Here is a 19,795-nt window from a genome sequence, read left to right as displayed (position 1 = left end):
CGCGAGCGAGCCACGGCCCAGTTGCCGCTCCGAGTGGCTCTCTTCCACGGGCCATTGGCCACACCTCGGCTGCGCATCACGCCCACCACTCGACCCACCCAACCCCTTCTCCCCCCCCCCCCCCGGACCGGCGATGATGAGCCCTCTTCACACTTGTTCCCGAAGCACACCACCCGCTCCGATGGCACCTAATTCCCGAAGAGATTCGGGGGCGGGTTCTCATCCTCACGCTTCTCCCCTCCTTCCCCGGGATGCGATTCACGGAACGATACCCGAGTAAATGGGAGTATCGGATGTCATTGCGTTTATTCGTGGTTAATAGACGGCAAACAGTGGTCTCTTTCTATCGCTCGCCTGAGGCTAGTGCGTGGAACCGCTATATTTTTCAGATGTAGTTACACTCTCTTGGGGATGTAGTATGTGCAGGGAACAATTGAGAAATCATGTTGCACGGACTGGCTTAGGGAGATTTTTTTAATGTGATGGGGCAAGAGAGGGAGTTGCCGAATGAAATGAGAAGGGCGTAGGGTAATGAGGTGGAGGTACTGTTTAATTTATGATAAATGAGTGGGATGTTAAAAGGCGTGATTTAAGAGAGAATTCGTGTGCCGAGCATGGGGAGGAAATGACGAGAATAGGTGCATTGCACGTTATTGTGTACATTTCTTACTTCACCCTTAGGTGCAATTATCCGTTAAAGTATATGTATTTGCACGCGTGTAGAATGAAAGGATTTTTGCATGAATGCATACGCCACTTTGGGTATAGGTTTGCTTGGATGTGTTGATTTTGCATGTGGTTTTGTTCCCTTTTACAGGTGGTGACATAACACCCCCCGCCACACGCCCTTTCGGGGTTATTATGTATATGTATTTTAAGGCTTGAAGGAAGGCATATGGAACGTTGAACTGAAGGTAGACATGAAGTGGGACATGCAAGAAGGGGCTCACGGGAAATCTAAAGAATTTGAGCGGCCAGGGACCCTCTCCCCCCGAAATATATCTTTAATGCGTATATTACCTTCGGTTGATTATTCTTGGTCAGAATAATCGAGGTATTTTTCGCGTAAAATTTCGGCCTGTTACATTTAGGTTATCGGCAAGAAACGGGTGGAGTCGGTGGACTTTAGTGCTTGCTGAGTTGAGTTTCGCGGATTCATATTCAGGTGATACCTCTGAAACATGTCGTGCTAAATGTTCCAGTGTTTTTCGCGTGCCATAATTCCCTGGGAAACCAACCACGGGTTGCTCGAGGAGAGGACTCTACCCTCTTCTCCCAATCTGCAATGTACCGACAGTGTTTGAATTTCATTCACCAGTGCCCCCCTCCCGGGCCAACTCTTACCTCCTCGCCCATCAAACCGGCCTCCGGGTCGTAAGACTGGTTTTTCGGCGTTGGTATGAGGCACAGTTTTACGATATACACGTGCAATTAGAAGTATGCCCGATGGCGTCGTGGTCTGGGAATTTGCTCAAAGCACCTCCCGATTCTATTTCCGGTGGATCTTCTCACCCACGGTGATAATATGGACTGTTTTCATTGAATCTGTAATTTAAATGCTATCTTAAATATCTAGTGTTCAATGACATTTAATGTTCAGTGCTGTTTATCGAACTGCGGCTCCTCTGCGAATTTGAACGCTTGAATTGTCGTGGTCGCGTATTGTTTCTCTAAATGTGTAATGAGGCCGGGGGTTGGGAATGGTTTTTCTCTAATTTTTCATCAACACATGCAAAATACATGAAACTCCTCAATTAATATATGCAAAGTTCTAACGGAAAATTAATGTTTCGACCATTTTCTGGCCAGGCTCTAGCCGATGAAAAAATTCATAACTTTAAATTAATAAAAGATTGGTTGTTACAGCAATAAATGTCAGAATATGAGTCATTCAGTTTAATTAAAAAGGGTTAACATCTTTGCACAAATTATAAAATTCCTCCTCTTCAAATGTTCCATTGCACGACTCTACCTGCCCACTCGGGCATTACTGAGCGGTTTTATGAGAGTCAATAAAACTTAATGGGAGCCCACTTAATATGTTTTTGTAAAAGTGAATTTAATTTGTTTTAAGCCTCAAAAATTGGCCATTTAAACTCCCAAGAGCGCTAAAAGACTTGCAATATTAAATTTTTATGCGAGAAAGCGATATTAATAGTTCTTCCACTGAATGTCCCCCAGATAATAAAACTCATCTCCCTGGAAGTGGGAAATGAGCCAAGTAAATAGACTGCTGAAAGATGCCAATTTCGCACACTTTTTCAAGGATCTGTGGAACCTGTCTTCCGCGTGATTCGAAGGAAAGAAACAGCTGAGCGCCGAGCGAGCGCACAGCCTTGACTTGCTGTAGTGGATATTGAAATATTTTCCCCAGAGCAGTTCAACTCTTGATGATTTGTGACTATAAAAACACGAGAGTTAAGGATTCTGGTGCCCGCGAAAGTTTGCTGTTGAAGTTAGCATTTCTCCTTTTCAAATCGAAAAATGAAGCTTTGAATTGATGATGCTTCGCTAAATGTTTTTATATCCTGGTTGCTGCTCTCGGCTGCCGGCCGTTCTTCTTCTTATTTAATAAGTTGATTCACTCAGTATTTGCTCAGTTTACCGGCGAATTTCACGACTTAAGGATATATAAAATCAGGACTGGATTTTGGAGAGGAAAGACCAAATTTCAATTCACGGTTTTTTTCCTTGCGGAAACTGCGCAAATAATAATCTTGTTTGTTTTTAATTTTTTAAAAAGAAAATATTGTCCGTATTTTATGTTAGCGGCACGGTTGAATCCAGGGGCTCGTTTGCACCTGGGATCTTCGAAAGCCACTCGACTTGTATTGATGTCGAGGTGTGTCCCAGGGGTCGAAGCACACACAAGGGTTGACCCGACACCCATGCCCGAGGCCGTTCCCTGTGACCTGTGGACCAGCAGTCGATCTCGGTACTCGACTTAGACACCTTATTGATCTGCCTTCAGAGTTGACAATTTATAATTACACACATGGATGAACATGCAAAGCTGAGTGGTTTACACGTAAACATCGACATAAAACAAGTTTAAGAAAATATAGGCGACATGGAAAGGGATGAAGGAAAGAACATTGATTGATTTCAGTGTAGCGATGTGAAGCGTTTTGTGGGAAAGTGGATTGAGGTGAGAGAGGAGGCAGGAGCAGAAGTGCTTCACCCCCGGAGGAGGATGTTTCCAGCCTATTTTAATGGACCACTTTTTCAACGCCTTATTTCCCGCCAACCGTACGTGCTAGTGTGCTTCGCAGCTGTTGACATCATATTCATTGGAACGGATATTTTCCACTGTCAAACTTAAATCAATTTATTTATTTCGATTTATTCGACCTCGCTGCCAACAGCAGTCCGTCAGTCTCACATCTTGCCGGCATAACAGCATTATAATGCCCTTTAATAATATAGTAGTCTTAACACTATTACTCGCTCCGCTTTGTCTGTTTTCAAGTTTCGCCTACCATCCCTCGTCTCTCTCCGTGAGGAAATCCTTCTGCTACCTACAGCGTTGCGTGACATTCCCTACCGGTGTCCTTGGAGACCGTTGTATGTTGCATGCCCATGTGGTAGTGGCATTACACCTTCTTACTTGTCAAATTCGGGGATCGAGATGGTGCGGTGGTTATCGAACTAGCTTCCCGACCACGAGAGGGCCTGGGTTCAAATCCCGGCGGTGTTGAATATTTTTCAGAGGTACCTCGATCCCTACTTGAGGTGCTTCGTGGAGGGCACTTTGAGTGAGTACGCCGTCCGTCGGATGGGACGTCAAGCTGCCTTGACCCCTTGGCGCCTCTCGTAAAGAGTAGGCTAATGCCGACGCCGGGTTTCTCTCCACCCTTCATCTTCTCCTGTCCATCCCCAATGGCGCTCATCCAAACTCAGACAGCTGAGGTCATCCAAATGACCTCAGTTGTCGGTCGCCTCCCCTAAATAATGCTACTATTACTTTTCAAATTCTAGCTTGCACCTGACTGGATAAGTATTTACTGCATCCTAAGATGCAATTATTTGTTAGTTGATAGTTTATGTACGGGCATGCGTGCATACGCCACCTTAGGTATAGGTTTGCATTGATGTGTTGGTTTTGCCTGTGATTTTGTTCACTTTTACGGGTGGTTACCCAACACCCCCCGCCATACGCCCTTGCGGCGGCTTGCGGGGAATTATGTAGATCTTTAACTGCTCAAGATGTTTCAATCAAGCTTTCATTTGCCATTCATCGCCAATTTCCGTCCTCAACCCGATTTATTTGTCTTTTTTGTTTGATTTCTCTCACCGACACTGTGTGTAACTCTGGGCATTTCATTTCGCCAGCCAAGCCTGGGCCGGTTGTTGTTTATTTTGCCTCATGCAAATGCACGTGAAGCTGCTCCCCGATCGACAGAACGAAACGTTTAGCTACGCCCCACCATGCGCGCGTCTCGTCTCGCCAGCGAGCGTATACGCATTTCCACGACGTTAGAATTCGCATCGCATTTGGGTAAATTGGGCATGATATTGGCGTGGATGCCCACGCCAGCCGGCCCATTGGGCTCCCTGGGGCTCCCCTTTGCCCGCTTTCTACTCTCCCGATGTCCAAGTGCAGCGTGGGGGAAAGGGAAAGCGAAAAGGCGGCGATGACGGGGGGTTGATGAAAATCACCTCTTCCAGGGTGATCGGACAATCTTGCGTGTGTCTCGAGGGAGGTGCGAGAAGAACGAAATCTTGGCGTATGGGGAGAGGGGGGGGGGAGAGAGAGAGAAAGAGAGGTATGGCAACAATGCCTGCTCCTCGGCGACCCCGTGAAAACACTCCTAATTTCGAGGAAGAGACTCACGCGGTGTTGCCGAATCTCGCCGCTCTTCTCCTTACCAGTGAAAGCTCATAATTCACGGGGGCAGTTGAAACGAACAATATTGCACCGTTCAGCATCTTAGGCATGAGAGTTAGAATGGGACAATTTGGAGGAATGAGAACATTTTTTTGGTGTACGAAATGTTTTTGTTAAAAATGGACGAAGTGATAAATATCAAAGTGACAAAAAAGTATTTTTTTAAATAAATAACCTATAACAAATAGAAAGGAGTTCCTGGTGAGGACTATGACTGAAGTTGTTAAGAAAAGACCGTTGAAATATATGGACTCAGGAAGAAGTTTTCTGTGCGGCTCCGAAACGTGGTCGCTGAGGCTAAGGAATAAGCGTGTATAGAATGATGATGTGTAGTTAGGACGATGGACAAAGGATGTGTGGATTCAATATTTCCTCAATTTCGGACGCCTTCTTTTTTTGGTTTTCCTATGACAACTTCCACACTACGCCCACCGTATCCAGCACTTCGACCTTACTTAATCTTCCTCTTTTTCCAACTTATATACTCCGTTCTTCTCCGTACCCATATTTAAAAAGGCCCCAGTCAACGCTCTTCATCATGCCTCAATGTCCAAGTTTCCGATCCATAGGCATTCGCAATTCGTAGGTAAACCTTTGCCTCCGATCGTTTAAGTCTAGTTAATTCAATGCACGAGTTATGTGGCCTTCGATGGAAAGTTATAATTAATGTGTTCGACGTGGTCACAGGGCCGAGAAGAGAGTAATGCCCCGAAAACACCTTTTGAATACTTGGTACAATTTTAACTGATTGTTTCACTTGTTTTCACTTTGTATTCTCATTTTCTAGTTGAAATCCTATTCCCTTTTCATTGTCGCTGGCATTTTATCCCAGTCATTTGGACCATAAAAGTATGCATTGATATCAGTTACCGTTACCAGACGTAACATCAAAGAAAAGTGTTTCGCACGTAAGTATAAATTTTAAAGGCGCTTTCTTCCAGAACCAAACTTAATTTTTATGTTTGAAGCTTCAGGTTTTAAACTTTCAGGAATTGAAACAATGAATTCTGGGAAGATCCTTGGGTACATTCGGCACAATAGCGGGCTATTAAGATACATCGACCATGGTTTTTTGGGCGTCGGTGAAATATCGAGTCGCAAAAGGCATTCATTCTCTTCTCCCCATTGCGATTTTAATACGAAGTTGATATATTCGGAAAAACTCAAAGCTTGTATGCGGTAAAATTTGAAATGGGAAATATTTACAATGACATCTACCGAAAAGCATGCTGGCTAATTACTTAGCAGATTTGTAAAATACAAATATAACGTACATAATAATTACGAAATAAACCAACGAAACAAGAATGGGATCTGTCAGTTCTTATGTTATTGTGCTATTTGTCGCCCGCTTCCAGCGTTTTTGCACCAATGTTAATGTGCAGGTATCAATGTAACGATATACTATTTCTATCGTAAGTTTTGTCCGTTTATCGCTATACTACTATCGATATAAGTATCGGCTGCCAGTGCTGCGATGCACGCGCTCCACAACAACAGCGAGGAATCTGTGCTCATGCCAGAGTTATGGTTTTAGGCTTTGACCATTTACGTGCATGTGAAACATGGACTACGAACGCTCTTGAATTGCGATACCTCATTCCATAGAAAGGGCTTTAAATTAGCACTGGGCTCATCGTAAAATGTGAATTACAGAACATTTTGCATTGTTATATACTGACCAATGGTGGTAAGAGTATTTTTCCCAAGGCAGAATATGTGCATGGCAGTTATACTCCCTTTATATTACGACCAAGGCAATTCCCCGTTGGTTTAGCATATTCTCTGACTTATGAATCCTATCACAAGTCGCCGCTTATTTAAGTAATCTTTCTTACTGTGACGTCCGATGTTCTACTCTGTCTCATAATGCTATTAGCGCATTTATTCTAGGGAATTTTCGCAAGCGGGATTTAAATCGCATATAGACGTTTATGATAAACATACGTACGTACATTGGTGATATAATCTTCGGACACATTATACTTGTGTGTGTGTGTTTTTGTATATGACACACGTAAATACATACGTTCGCACACCCACGGATATGGGAGAGACCAAGCTGTAGAGAGGACTTCCAGAGGTCATCGTAATAACAGAGGAACCCGGCTCTGGTGCTGACCCTCCCACCTCAACTCTTTTTTACGTTTCCCGCTGAAGTCTATCAAATCCTCTTCCCCCCCCCCCTCCACTTCTTATCCTCCGCTGACCCCGTGGGAATATTCGTGACGCCGCCGGAAAGAATCGTGACATCACACCGCGGCGTGCCTTGTGGAGAGGGGAATGGGAGGGGGGGGGGAAGAGAGGATCGGCAGACCGAGGGGCACCTAACACGACCCGCCGCCTCCAGTCAGTCAACCCCTCACCCCCTCGCCGCCTCCGAACAACCCTAATGGGAGTGGCGTGGGCTTTCAGCCCAGCAAACCCTTCCTTCTTTACACTCACACGTGAGGATGGGGGGGGGGGTTCCCATAAGTCTTCTCCCAGGCGATAATCTGCCTCCGCCCCCTCTCCCTCTGCCCCCCTGGGTCGACCGCTGGGTCGTCACCCCGACGTGTCGTGGGAGTGAGCAGTTTCCCCGGCCCACCGCCGCCGCATCCCTTGCGATCGCCACCGACGAAAACATGCCTCGCTCGGGGGAGCGCAACGGTGTACTGAGCGTCTCCCTCTTCTTTGGTCCTTCGCACTACCGGTGCCACTTCGTGCGTAAAAGGATTCTGGTTGCGTTTTGTGCGCGGGGGATATACCAACTATTCCAATAAATACGCGAACTGGGGCCATAAAAACTTTATTTTACAAAATTTAGTCTACATCGATTTTTTTCCCCTTCAAAGTACTCTCCGTTCTGTTGCTATGCACTTATTCCATCTTCTTCTTTTCCACTGTTTAAAGCACCCTTGGAAGTCTTCGGCAGTTATGCTCTTTAGTTTTCTAGTCGTTTCTTGTTTTATTGTGGCCACATCTTCCCAGTGCTGTTCCCTCGTCACATTTTTGCATTTTGGGAATAAGAAAAAGCCGCTGGGGGCGAGATCTGGCGATTAAGGAGGATGATCAAGGATTACGATTGAATTTTTCACCAGCAACAGGCGAACAATCAATGCTGAATGTGCAGGTGCATTGTCATGGCGAAGTATCCATCCATCGCCTCGAGTCAAAGTTGGTCGCACCCGACCCACGCGATCTCTCCTGCGCTTGGAAAGTGTGAGATAGATATCAGCATTTACGGTAAGGACAGCACACACGATCAATGTTGTCGTCAACACAAGGTTCTTGAAGGTTGTCCCGGCCTTGCATCATCATCCGTGGCGTCTTGTCGACCATCTTTAAAATGCTGAATCCACTTGAAAACATGTTTTCTTCGCAGCACTATCACCGCAAACAGCTCTCAACATTTCAGTAATTCTGAGCTGATTCGTTGCTCCGTGATATCGTCAATTTGCATTTTCCACAAACAGCAAAAACAAGGGCGACAGAAAATAACATAAATGGCACCATACTCACAGCTCGACGATCCGCCAAGCACAGACGGCTCATTGGGTCTCAGGCAGCTAGGGCCGCTAGTGGGAGGGGATATATTCTCCGTCATGGCCGACAGGTTGCACCAGTTCGCGCATTTATTGGCCGGACCTCGTATATAGATTGACCTTTATGTGGGATGAAATTTAATCCTAAGAAAACGAAGTCATTGACACTCCCGAGTGAAAGGAAGGTTAAGATAAACGTTAAAGTTGGAAAGTAGCGACTATAGAACAGTTAACATTTCTGTTTCGATTTATACGTGTAAATTTCCCAGTTCCTATGGTAGCAATTTTTCAAGTTCCGTTCGGCAAACAGAATATTTGGAAATTGATGAGATCATTCATTTTTATCATTATCTTTATGGCCTCTCCTGAAATCCACAGATGTCCTCTTTTTTCCTTAAATATTAGTACTTATTAAGTCATACGTCATTAAGTCATGATTCTTACGTTTTAGGACTTATTGTATCATAATGGGTACATGCGATGTTAAGAGATTTATTAATTTAATTAATTTATTATTCGTGTTAAGATATTTATCTTTATTATGACCAGTAAAATTTTGATGGAAAAAGATGAATATTGTGATGGAAAGGAAACATTCAATGCATACGTACATAGTGGGAACAAAGCACTCTCACGTACAATCAGCATTTGCAATAAACCAGTTCCTTTTAAAAAATTAAATGCGTGGGTATATCATTAGCATCCCCGTGGATACGTCACATTTTGTGGGTTGATTTCTTTTTCGTTCTCATTGAAATATTATCTCATTTAACCTTTTGAGTGCAAAATACAGATATAATACCAAACAATGCGCTTGTTATGCATTATTCATTCTTATTTCCAAATAGTAATAATAGTAATACGTCGGACCTCAACAACTTTCTCGAGCGCGTGCTGTTGAATCATCAAGTCTTTCCTCGCCCGCCATCCAATTATTTTTAGGAAAATAAATCATTTGTAAATGAGATGTGCAAGAAGACTTCGAAATAGAATCCACTTGAAGCACTCGTCTTCAATGGGGGAGAACCTCCCGAGGAATTCCAATGGAAGTGAAATTAATGTGGAAGTGAACACATTCTTCGTCCGCATCGGACTTTCAAATCTCGCGACAGCGGAAGCCGAACGCAGGAGAAAGGGACGCGGGGAAGAAACAAATGAACGAGGAGGGACCGTTTGGAAATCCGTGGCGAAAAAAATAATGCTCATCTCCGTTTGCAGTTGACACCGCGGGAAGGAAAAGGATTCCTCCCTCGCCCTCTCTCTCCACTCCTTAAATTTTTTTGTGCGTGCCTCCCAAAGGGTCATACATTTTAATGCATGTTCTCCATGGACACCTGTCGAGGTTAGGAAGCCGAAGGAAAGGATGAATAGCATTGGAGTAAAAAGCAGAATGCGCCCAGCGAAGAATAACGAATTTGCATCCGAATGGTTCATTCATTTTCATCTCGCTGCTTCGGGCGTTAAATTCGAGGGGTCCGTCTCCGTGCCAGCGCGGGGTGCAAAATAATAAAAACAACACCGGAGTCTGCCCCCACCCTCAACCCCCACGACCACCCCTCCATCCCGCCCCGAAAAAATAAAAAAGAGCGGGGAAAATGAAATCCTTCTCTTGAGAGAACAACTCGGGACGTGGATGGGAATCTCGTCTGTATTCCTTTCGCTTCCGTGAGACTCATCCCCTTCCCTCGAAACCGAAAACACTTGGTTCCTCATTTTCTTTTGACTTAAAACGTCTTTAAGTTTCTGTCGGCACTTCGGCGCGTTGTCAGCCTTTCGCTTAACCTAAGTTTGTTTTAGAGTTCCATGCTTCTTGAACGGGGCTCATCGTTTCGATTATAATAAATACGTGCGCCAAAAAAATTATAAGTATCGAGAAATGTACAAAACTGCCAGAATGCCAAGTCAAAATAAACCTATGAGTTTCACACTCTCACCGTTGAAAATTTTTATATCTCGTTAGCTATTCAAATTATGGTAACAAGAAAAACCTACTTTGGAAAGCTCTAACTACTATGTATAACGATATGCAGGTATAAGTTTGCTAAAAAACCTTAAATATTTATGGAAAAAATCGCTACTCTCTACAGCCAACTTCTTTCTTTCTTCCTTTCTCTCACTTCAAGTATCTTAAAACATTTTGACACCTGCAAAAAAAAATTATCGCCAGCATTCAAGTTGTGACTTTTTTTGTGTATTTTTTTGCGGTTCATTCGTGGGGCGCTTGTGAATATTTTGCATTTTTTCAAATCAAGTTTCTTTTTCTCGAGCGAATGTCGGCTGCTTCCCTTCCTTCCCACGCCCCCATCCCCTGCCCCCCCCCACGTGAACCGTGCTGGCGTCCCGCCTTTGCACAGCCGCGCGCCAACGGGCTCGGGTCGACGCGGGGGCGGCTGCGACTCCCCGGGGTCCGAGTGGCCCTTCTCTCCGCTCCGGCAAACAGTTCCCTTCCGACGCCCATCACCCACCCTCCTTCGCTCGGGGCATCGACGAAGACACCTCCTCCCCCTCGCAGCCTCCTTTCTGGCGTTGTTAAACCTCTTCCATCTCGATGCCTTCGTACGCATGGGTGTGGCGTCACCGGAGCGCATGGGGTACCTCAGGACGTCGCGTTGCCTGCGTCATTCCCGCCGTATTCCGCGCCTACTTCGACTAGAGCACAGGTGAACGGTATATTGATTGAAAGCCGAGGAATGTGCCGCCCCCCCACTATTGCGGTGAAAGGGAAAACTACACACCCAAAATAACGAGAATGGTGGTCACGTGAACATCACCCTCGGTGTTCACACGCTCCTCTCCATCGAAGGAGGAAGCATTGAGTATCGCGTGAACAGTATTCGGCACTCGCTAATGAACGGGTATTCACTCTTTAGAGACCTCAGCCTAAGTGTGGCCAAAGACGACGACGTTAGCTTTAAAATTAGTTAGGAAAAAAAACTTAATTAAAAAAAAGATTTCTTAAAAATTGTATCCCACGGGCTCACGATGGCGAAGGAGCCAACTGCCCCTTCCATGAAGCGTGAACACGACGGAGAGGGTGAGCGGGGGGAAGAGCAGGGAGGGGTTCGCTGATTCAGAAGGAATTCAAAAAACCGCGAAATAAGCGGCAGAGCCGGACGTCCAGAGCTCGCTGGCTTGGGACGTTTTGCGTAGTATATGCGGTCGAGTCCTATCTCGGAACCACGCTTGCTTTTTTTTATTGTACGCCGTCGCGTTTCATGATTGAATGGGGGATTAATTGGATTAGCGTGTTGGGAAGCGCAGGAAGTGAATAGATTTTGGATGACGTATGTTTCCGCGCGCCCCCCCCATCTTCCGGCTCTACCTCAGTTTCTGTGCTACTGGGAAGCCGATGTAAAAATATACCCTGATTCGCTTGTAAACCCACGCAATTAATATGTGTAACCAACAAGTAGCAGTCTTGTTTCATGGCAAAAATATGCAGAGGAGTTCAAGCGGTTAATGCGGGTAAACCTGTGAGATAAAATATTACGGAAGGTATTTTGAAAATTATTGTTTTTTAAAAATTTCGTATTTGAAAACTCATCGATGAATTGTTGAATTTCAGAATTTTTAAGGCATATGTCAACCTATTAAAAGAGGTTGGAGATGATTACTTATGTTCAGCGTATGTATGTATGTGTGCCGCTGAAGTTAAAAAAAAAAAATTATTTTTCAAGATAGTGACTTATGTCAGTACAAATGCTTCATTTTATTAGTCGATCTACCGGTTATGGTAAGTTTTGGGTGGGCACGACTACCAAATAAATATCTCCTAACAAACCAAAATACAGCAACCTAGTCTACATCAGGTCTCTCTTCATCTCTGAGTACTTCCTTCCTCTTTTGATCCCGTCCAACATCCCTATCCTGTTCCTTCCCTTTCCTCTTTTGCCCAACATTCTACCCTCTATCACAGTCTTCAACATCCCACTGCCGGTCAACACCCCCTTCATCCACTTTTCCTGCCTCCATAGGATTTCTCCCAACAAACCCCTCTCTTCGCCCACCATACCAAGTACTTCCTCATTTGTTTTCTTCTCTGTCCATTTCACCTTCTCCATTCTTCTCCACACCCACATTTCAAAAGCGTCCAATCTATGTCTATTATCCTGCTTCAGTGACCGTGTTTCTGCACCGTACATAACAGCACTCCATTTCAAAGTGTTCACGAGCCTCGTCTTAACATCCTCTTTGCCTACCGCAATTCTTCTCCTTACGTCCCTACTACTTTGACCGTGTTGGTCCAAAACACTACCGAGATACATACGTAAACTGTTCTACTTGCTCTAGTTTTTGTCCTCCTATTTTAATGTTAACTTAGCCTTTTTCTTCCTAGAGAATCGCATAACCTTTGTTTTATTAATATTGATTCTCATCCCATACCTGTCGCACTGAATTTCCAATTCACTCAGCAATGCTTGCAGCCCCTTGGCTGACTGACAAACTAAAGCTTGGTCATCAGCAAACCTAACTGATTTTACGAATTCCCCGCCCACTTTCATTCCTACCTCCAGTTCTTCCCATGCCTCTTTAATCATTTCCTCCACATACAGGTTGAACAGCAACGGTGATAACGGACAACCCTGCCTTACACCTCTTTCTAACACTGCCCAGCCGGACTCTCCGTTCGCCACCCGCACCTTAGCTGTCTGAGACATGTAGAAGTTGCGGATTAGCCTCCTTTCCCTCCAAATTGATCGTAGCGAAACGCTTTCGGCGTGAATGCTTTTTTGTTTAATTTTATTTCCGAAAAAAGGTGCCGGGGTAGGACTAATGATACCACAGATATTAACCTAAGGGGAAGGAGTTTTACATCTTACAAGCTGGCACTGAGATATTTTCTCCGTTACGTTAATATATATTGCCCCCGAAATTGTGTAATAATTTACCTTGGATATGATTTCGACTAGAACATATAATTTTCTCTAATATGGGTCGCTGGAAGGTGTATGTTGCTTGGGGGATTTGTATCTCAACGGGGGTCTTTGGCATGGCTAAACTCGAATAGTATTCGCTCTGTGTCCGAGACGTCCACAGAGCTACTGGGCCCCATGCCTCATCTGATTAATGCTCTTCATATACAACCTGCTAGTCAAGGTCGGCTGACGACATCGAGGAAATTCGCCTCTTTTTTTCCTGCCTAACGCAACGGCAGCAGTTTATCCGAAAAATTTGCCTCCAAAATTGGAGTGAAGCGTGTCCGTCTCCCCGCGGTGAGTGTGCACTTTTAACACATAGTTCCTCCGCGCTCGCATGTATTATCGCGCTAGAGACGTCCAGGGCTCGTGAGATGGATGACCGCAGTCTGCGGGGGCATGAAACAGTCGAGTCACCTTGGACTCCCTTATATATATATATTTATAATGATGCGCCACGATTCCATTTGTCACGGAGTCTTCTTGGTCGTTGCATACCGTTGTGGATGGCCAGATTCTTTGAATTCGTCATCCGAGCTTAACTTATATGGCAGTATTGACATTGATTTGATTAGCATCCATAAAAGACTAGCGCGGAATAAGATACCCTTTTATCCTCAAACGCCGTTATGTTAAATACAATCCTAAGTTATGTTCACCTTCCCGTGTTATTAATACTCCCTCCTAGCAAAGGTCATCTCGCTCGATGTTTGGTTAATGCGATTGATGGCTTGGAAGTAAAATCTTGATTGCCACGAAGTATGAGTGGAATGGAATCAGAGGAAGGGATGAGGGGTGCTGGCTCATTGCGGGGATGCGAGGAAATTATCCAAAGTGCATTTAAAGAAAAAGAACCTCCCCATCGTCTCATGTTGATATTCATTTTTGTACTCAAGTGCAGTACCTAAGTATCACCGTGTAAAATGAAACCAATATTATAATTGACATCATCATGCTAAAGAAATTGTTCCTGGGGTGACTCGGTGGGAAATCTTCATATAGAAATTGAAAAATAAGTAACTTGGCGTTTCCACGCCGAAAATTTATTTACGGCCCAGGTTACGCAATACTATTACGTAGCCTACGTAGCGTAACGTAACTGAAGATGTTATACTACAAAGAAACCTGGGTCGTAAATAAATTTTCTGTGTGGGAAAGCCAACTTACTTATTTTGCAATTTCAATCATCATATTGAATCATTTTCCTTTGCGTTTAAAGTTTTTAGTAATTGAAACATCCAGAAAAGAGCATTCAATTAGGTAATCATAATTAGAGGAAAAAAATTCCTTGGGGACAAGACCCCTATTAAATTGTATCCTCATCTCGCCCCGTGAGAAACAGCTAACTCATCGGCATTTTTATATGGTACCCTGTAATGTTAATGCATAAAATTACAAAGTCACAGAGTGGGATAAAACCTTCCTACGGTTTCTTTTTGCAATCGCTATCGTAAAAAATGCCTAGTTGAATAAAGAAGAGGAGCATGGCGTTGCCATCGCTCAGCCAATGGAAAATTAAGACTTCAATAGGAGAAAATTAATTACTTTTTAAAATAAAGTAAGTAAAATTACGGATTTCCCCTTCTTTCGTGAGAAATTCTAATTGAATTGTTTCGCTTAAAGCGATGTTCTTACATTAATATTTATAATAATACATAATAAAATCTATGTCGAACGGCCTTGGCGGTCACTCCACCGAATTGATGTATCGTGAAATATGCAAAATGTTCGGGTTAGGTATTACTCGTTCCTTGTGCCCTGGAAGCTTATGAGCTCACGCAGCGCGGCTGTCGTTTATTTTTATAATTCCTAACAAGGCCGTGGGCAGGAAACCTTATTTTCGTTTACCTTCACCCAATTTTCATGGATCCTCCGGGCTGCATTAAGATGAAATGTTATTAGGTTAAATGGAAATTTAACCGATAATTGTTGTGCGCTTAAAAGATAACTATGCATGATTGAAAAGAGAAAAATATTTTCCCACTTTGATAAACTTTATCTTGAATTAACCAAGCTTCAAATCAGAGATACGCTAGAGTAACCTCCTCAGTTATTTTGAAGAACGCATAACTAGTAACTAAACTTTATGTTAGATATTAGATAGATATTTAAGTATTCTGAAAGTAACCGCTAGGGTGTATGGCAGGGATTGAATACGCACCAGACTAGTTTTGACCCTACCGCGGTTCGACAATGTTATTCTGACCCCTAATCGTTCGTGAAAAAAATGACATATTAAATCTTTCTGTTCTGATTGTTTTCAGCCACTGTGATGTGACTAATTATTATCAATAGATTACTTACTCTGGGAATAGGTATAATAAACGATTGTTTCGCTCAGTTGTACTTAAATTCCACAACTTTGCTCTTGCTTTCTCCGAAAAAGTGGAAAACAATTGGTACTGTTCGCATAATCTCGTTGATGTGGAAGGGAGAATCCCGCCTGGATGATTTCCTAGGCTTTGATCATTAAACGTTTAAATGTGCTCGTGAAGTAAAAATGGCTGAATCTGAAGCGACGTCGCTGGATAATGGAGAGACGCTAATAGTTTTACCTAGGGTGAAAGTTTATCTCGGGGGTGTTGCTGAAACCATAGTGGCCGTCATCGATGGCGAACGCGCGCCCGTTTTGGGAGCAGTCGGGGAAACGCGCTGCAATTCTTACGGCGTACGGAGTGCTCCACAGCTGTGCGCTCCGTGAGTAATTTCGCCGATAAATCCTCGTCTGACTGCGACTTCCTGAATTTAATGAACTCGACTAAAATTAATGAAGCATCCGAGTTGCCGCTGCAGAAACTTTCACCCCATCTCTCTCTCTCTCTTTCGAGGCTTTTGTCCGGCGCATAAATTGTCGGTTTTGACGCCAGTTCGTGCTCCGAGATTATCATCAACATCGTTCATCGACGACTCCTACGATTTTCTGGTCGGACGCCAAATGCGGACTATATTTGGACCGACTCGCCCCACACACACACACATAGACCCTCCCATCCCCCAGTCCCCCCACCCCCGCTTCGCACCCCAACCCCCTTTCGCTCGCATCCACGAGAAAGGGATGGCAAAAAAGGATTTGCTTTTGCGCAAAATATTGCATAATCTGAAGAAATAAATGCGTTTTATTCTTCAGGGAAAGCGTCGATCTAAATATATTAATAGTATCACAAATCTTTGTTCGGTAATATTTATTGTAATGTAGCATGATCCTATGAATGCCTTTTGCATTTGGACAATATACGAATCCATAAAATGGAATTCTTCGCGCACACCATCTGCGAAAAGCTTCTCATAGAAAAAAGATCCTCCGGTAAATAGTCCTTCTCACCCAGCTACAGTCTCTGGGTATAGTCTCTGGGCACGGCATCTTAATTTTTTTTAATGCTTAAATTAGGGAGCACATGCCTCAAATACCTACTTACGTTGTAGTAATGTAAGGAATTATTAAGTTAACTGAGGGACTTCGCCGCGAAAAACATTTTAACAATCCGTTATTAGTGCAAGAGTAATAATTTGCTAACAAATCATTTGACTGCATATCCATATTTCGTGTCCATTTTCTGTTTTCATTCATTTCGATGATAGTTTAAAAAAATAGTTTCTTGTTAAATCACTAAAATCAAATTGTAGCGGATCGGGCGGAAATACAGCGATTTATTTCTCTTGGTGACGTCTCATAAGGAGGAGGGAATTTATGACGTGGACCTTCAGTAAAATCGCGCAGAAAATATTTAAAAAAAGCTTTATGTATAACTTAATTTTTTTGCGACTTGGAAACGTGGTCTTTGCGGGACGATGATAGGGGTACGAGTGAAATGGGCGGAAAGAAAATCCCAAGAGACATTTAATGAATTTTGGGGGAGGTGAAGAAAGAAGATAGTAGGAAAAGTGTATTATGGGCTTACGGAGAGGCACTTTGTAATGACTACTCGGAGTTGTGAGGAGAGAATGTCCGGTGAGCGAAGCAGGGGGAGAAATGGAGAATAGAATTTTGGCGCGGGATGAAAGAGTGCGTGGAGGGGAGAGAAATTGTGATAATGGGGGTATAATATTTGGCTTTTACTTGAGGTGCAGCGGTGCTTAGTTCCTGGGTTCGATCAGAGGCGTGCTTTTCGACATATTCAATGAAAAAAATCGCAAAATAGATCTTCGGTGTTGTTTATAAATTTCCCTATGTTTTCGTCTCCACCCGCATTAGTTTTCCAATGCAATCCGGGCCGCGGGGGGGGGGGGTTCGCGATAAAAAGGGCGCCGCCCACAAATGGGGCGTCATAACCCCCCACCCCCCTTTGGAAACCCCCGTTCCCACGATCCAGTGGCGCCCCCCCTCCTCCAACCACGGCGGTCCAAAAGTTTTGCCGCCCGGGGAGTCGCGCGACCTCGCCGCGGTCGGTGCGGCTGAAGTCTCGCGGGCGTTGTGGGGATGGGGGGGTGTTGCGTTGACATGGGCGGGGAAGGCAACAACAGAGGCAGCCTCTGTGCCAATGCCAGTAGGTCGCCCCCCTCGGCGATTGAGGCCAAGGCGTCTCCATCGCGCGGCGGCCCCCGCCCCCCCAAGGCCGCCTCCGCTCACTTCCCTGTTCCCTCCACCCCCGCTCCAGCCACCACCCTCCCTCTCTCCCGCCTCCATACGCGGGGCCTTCATCTTAAACCCCCAATCGTCCAGAGGCAGCGGCCGGAGGCGCATCAGGCCTTAATAACCGGTGGGAATGACGTCTGATCATGAGGATGGATTAGCAGGGGGGGGGGAAGAGAGGAGTCACGCAACGGGGGGGGGGCATTTCACTCTCCTTTCAGTGACGGTTCTTGTCCCCTCCGGGGGGTCGCGGATTGTGGATTAGAGCCAGCGTTAGGATGATCTGGAGAAACCGAGAGACTCGTAACTAGGGCCGGGGAGAAGAAGTCGTTTCCCCAATTGGGATGCTTATTTTTATTATTGTGGACAGTGGTCTGCCGGTCAAATTAGGTCCTTAAAGGGCTCCGGGACTAACCTATCCCTAGAAAAACGCCAAATACTATTTTCCGCTCCAATAAGGCAAATTTGAACTTCACAAGTAATTACGCCTCCCTTCGTTCCGCCTGCATAATCATTTCCTCGTCAGCTGACTCCCTCGACAATAGAATTCAGTCCCTTACTGTCTCCACCGTCGCAGACTTCATCAATATCCCCTGCATTCACTTTCCCTACTTTATTCGGACTTCTCCCAGCATCAACCTTCGTTTGTAACGAAATACTAGATCGTGAGCAAACTTTACCGTTTAATGTCGGCCCAACGCCACCTACTTGATATTGAACCCGTCCACGACATTTGTACTTATTTATCCAGAAATAATTAAAGGCCTTAGACAAGTGCCATGAATTTGCGTAGCGTTATGGACATGTCCATAACTGTGATAGAGAGTAGAATGGTGAGAAAGCGAGGTGGGAGAGAAGAAAAGAGAGTAGACATGACACGTCGGATGGAATTAAGGGAGACTGGAATTGTCTGGAGTGAAAGTATGGCTTGTTTAAATGTAGGCGTATAGTTAATGAGGTTTAGGATTTAAATGGGCTTTGAAATGTACCAGTCGTTTGTATTTGAAAAGTGAAATGTTTTATTTCGGGCATCAAATGTTGCATTTGTGTCCGATTTTTAAAAACTCCTATCGAAAATCAAATCTCGAAATCCGGTGAATGTTTTTATAGTTATTCTATTCACCTTGTCATATATCTATCTGCTTCGCCTCTCCCTTGTAAAATGCCCTGGCATGGTAGGGGAAAAGAAAAGATTTTCGGAAGGGATTCTATGAATGAAATAAAAGTGGATTAAGCAGATGAAAAATTGTGTTGCATGGAGTGCTCCATCACTCGACAATTTAATACTGATAAATAAAATACTGAAACATATCGCAGTAAATATATATATATATATATATATATATATATATATATATATACATACACACACACACAGGCACGCACAAAAATTGCATAACCTCCTTGCCCATCCGCATCAACGATCACCGTTATTCCTGTATTTCTACTTCATTCTCTTCTCTTCCTATCTCTTCACACGCAAATTCCCCCAACCTGTGTTTTTCCTTAGCCATACTAGAATCCCTACCCGTTTCAGCCACCAATTTACTAGAGGGGAGAACTCCCGAATCCGCATATACTTTACTGCGATCTATTGAAATTCCCCCCCCGCCCAAACTCCGTATTTCCTCCGCCCGAAACCTTCCAGTGTCTTGTAGAAGCCCTCAGAGACGGCTTAAAGCTTATATATTCTGAAATATGAGTGTCCTTATATATATAATTATTATTATAGGTAATCTATGGGTTAGATAAGGTCGCCTTAGAGGAGAAAGTCGCCGAATATGTAGGGTCGGCGAGTTGGGTTCAATCAAGAGAGGCAGAAAGTATTTAGAGTTGAAAAAGATATACTGTAATATGTAATTGAAGTTGTATAGTGTCGTGGTAGCCATCCATATCA

The 19,795-nt window shown here is 44.3% G+C and overlaps 1 protein-coding gene across 1 annotated transcript in view; it reads left to right on the top strand.

Moving 5' to 3' along the window:
* Window positions 1-19,795, top strand: part of AdamTS-A (ADAM metallopeptidase with thrombospondin type 1 motif A) — a 752,668-nt gene that overhangs the window by 450,234 nt on the left and 282,639 nt on the right. The gene's annotated exons all lie outside the window — the stretch shown is intronic.

This window comes from Hetaerina americana, unplaced genomic scaffold (assembly GCF_022747635.1).
Source record: "Hetaerina americana unplaced genomic scaffold, ioHetAmer1.1.p SCAF_6, whole genome shotgun sequence".
Taxonomy (NCBI): domain Eukaryota; kingdom Metazoa; phylum Arthropoda; class Insecta; order Odonata; family Calopterygidae; genus Hetaerina; species Hetaerina americana.
This window is presented reverse-complemented; position numbering and strand designations above follow the sequence as displayed.